Source organism: Coffea arabica, chromosome 3e (assembly GCF_036785885.1).
Source record: "Coffea arabica cultivar ET-39 chromosome 3e, Coffea Arabica ET-39 HiFi, whole genome shotgun sequence".
NCBI classification, from domain to species: domain Eukaryota; kingdom Viridiplantae; phylum Streptophyta; class Magnoliopsida; order Gentianales; family Rubiaceae; genus Coffea; species Coffea arabica.
The window spans coordinates 26,251,816-26,255,154 of record NC_092315.1 but is presented as its reverse complement, the minus strand read 5'-3'; positions in this window follow the sequence as shown (position 1 = coordinate 26,255,154).

Genomic DNA, 3,339 nt, shown 5'->3' with positions numbered 1-3,339 from the left:
GAGTACAATAGGTTTGAAATATTGGAGACATGTACAATGGACCTAAATTAGGCATTTTAATGTTTAAATACTCAAGTGATAGTTATTAGTACTATCGTTATAAGAATTTCTCGGAAGTTTCGCGTTATCGCGCTTAAATTGGAGATACGCGTTTTCACACGCGCGATTTAAATTCAGGAACTTTAGACCCTTGTTTCGAGACAATTAAGAGTGAATAATGTTTATATTAACATGAGTGCATTAGAGGTTTAGTGCACTAGTGAACCAAACGCGCGAGAAAATCGAGCCTAAAAACGTGCCAAACGAGCCTTACAAGAGTTGACTTTGGAACAATTTTTCACCACACATTTAATCTTCTTTGAGAAGCCAACTTAGATCAAAATCACACTCTCTCTTCTCTCTCCTCACAGCCGGCCAAGCTCCTCTCTCTCTCTAACTCATTTGCAACAAAAATTCTGAACACTAATCTCAACCAAAACTACCCCAAATCACCTCCAAATCACACCAAACTTGGAGACCACTTAGCAAACCTCTTGGAGGTTGGATTTAGCTAACAAAAGGCTGCATCTTCACGGGTTCTTGGAGCTTCAAGAGGGCCGAAATTTCTGATCTTGCACACCCAAGGAATAGGTAATGATCAACCCTTGGATTCTTGTCTTTTGGAATTTATATAGCAAGATTAAGCTCATGCATGCACTTAGTTAGCTTGTTTATGGTGAAAATGAAGTGAGTGGGCTCTTGGAATTCCCACACTTGGGTTATTGTTGCTGATGTGATGATTGATGGTGATTATACTGTTGGATTTAATGGTAGTTTAGTGGTTATAATGATGAGTTTATGGAGTGTTATTGTTGGAAACTCAAAGTAGAGGTCTTGGCAAGAATTTCCGAAAATGCCCCTGTTTTGTTCGGCCATAAGAAGGCCCATTTTTGGTGATCTATTGGCATGAACCTGATGTATATATGTTATATTATGTGTGTAAAAATTTTCGTTGGAAAACATTAACGTTTGGTGGGTCAAATGAATTTTTCTCCTAGAAGTGGCAATCTGGAAATCTGTTCCGTATTGCACTGTCCAGCGTTGGCATTTTGGCTATAACTCTGTCCTCGGATGTCGAAATCATGTGCCGTCGGTGGCGTTTGAAACTAGACATTCCTAGCTTTAATTTGGTATAAAATTTACGTTCTGATTCCTTGTGAGCAAGCCGAACCAAATGTTTTAAGTTCGCTGTCCTGTTGCTCTGTTCGTCTGGAATGAAGTGTTCAGGCAGCAACTTGATGCCCGAATTTGAACCAGATGGGTGCCGAATTTGGGAATGACTTCTTCTGTGATGTTTTAGTACTATGAATGTATTTTCCAACGGCATAAGCCATGCTCGATTTCGAGTTAAATTGACTGAGTTGTGACTGAAACAAGTGGACTGCTCTGTTTTGGAAAAACCCTAATGTTGGACTGGTTTGGAACAAGATATTGGAGTGAACTTGTTAATTGATGTTCTTGATACTAAACACTTACCAAAGGCATTATGGATGTTTCTTAGGCCTTTATTTCACAAATGAACCATGATTGTATAGTTTGCTTGATTAGACGTTTTGAATTGGGTAATGAAAGTCTCAAGGCAGATTGCCTTATAATTTTCCTGAACTTTGGTTGACTAATTAACTATCTTACCGAAAGTATTTTTCCCTGAAATTTGATAGAGTGGTACCTTTCATATGGGAGTAAAATACTGCCAATTTTGGTACCAATCCAAGTTCGTTTCGATACCCAATTAAATTTCTAGTGTTGGAGGTTCAAAACTGGAAATTCTTCTTCAGTCTTGAATCTTCCTCAACTTGGGGCTACTATATCTTGGTGCTCGAAACTCCGTTTCTCAATCCGCTTGTTTTGTTATACTCTTGGATTGCAACACTATTTGATTTCCAAATTTCAAAGGTTAGTTCAAAACAAGTGAATTTTACTGAATTTCCAAAATTGGCCAAAAACCAACCTTGAAACTGTCTTAGTATTCTACAGCAGTAACTTTGATCCAACTTTTGAATACCTTCCATTTCGAATCATGGAAAAGTGTCTTCTAGAAACTTGTAGTACTCGGAATGTAGTTTCCAATGGTATCAAGCTTTCCAATTTTGGACCTACGTAGTGCAAGATACGATTTTTCTAGAATTGACACCCAAAGCTAAAATTTGAGAATTTCTTAGAAATGAGATTTTGGAAACTTGCCTTCTTTTCTCGATACCGATTGAACATTTTGAACTCGATTTCATGAAAAATGTTAGTCTCTTTCTTTAGACTTTAAAACTTTACTCTTGAGCCTCGATTATTAATAATTAAGGCCCAATTCATGAATTCCCTTTAGATTGTACAACCTTCTTTGATAAGTAGGAGTTCTAAGTGATAGTGTATAATAGTTAATGGTTATTTGCTCAGGTGCTCAAGGGGACCTTCAAGAAGAACTCGAAGTGGACGCCTAGACACTTGTTTGAGTATTACTCTCTTGTTGCTATAGGTGAGTGTTCCATATAGGAATACGTAATTGGAATAAGTCTATGACATGCATAACCCATGATTATTAAGTGTTAAGTGCTATATGTTAAGTATTTACCACACTCATGCATATCTGAATAAGGTATACTTGAATTACTCGACATGAAATACCTGAAATATGTATATTTGAACTATTCGATATGAAATGCTTAAAGAGCATATTTATGTGATTACTTGAAATACTAGATATGAAATGTTTGGAGAGCATATCTACATGATGTGTTTAAATGATTAATTATGCTATGACAGCATAAGTCGGTTGGAGTGAATCTCCTCGACCCTTATGTGGAAAAAGTGAAAATCGGCCAATGGTGGCCTATTAAAATGACATATGTCTGCCAATTAACCGTAATTGCCACCGTTTACCGTTTACCGTGTTTACTTACCGTTTTCTAATCCATTCGGCTACTTGCTTACTTGATTATCTGCTTACGTGATCACCAACTTACTTGATCACTTGATTATCATGAATCGCATGTTATATGAAGTTGTCCATCATTGTTAGGCGAGTGTGTACTTTACCTCACTCGACCTACTCAAATGATGAATTTTACCTTTTGCCGAATTACTTGATTACTTGTGCATGTTGTAAGCTCTAAGCTGAACTTGGGCCCTGCCTCGGTTACTGACCTACTCGAGCCAGGACTGGGCTCGGTCGGGTAGGTTGGAACCCTGGACAACCGTTTCGGTATACTCGAGTATTACCACTGGAGGGATAAGGTGATGGCCAGTCAAACCGAGGGGATCCGGAAGTCATAAGGTGCAGATGACCGACAGAGTTCCACTGGAACA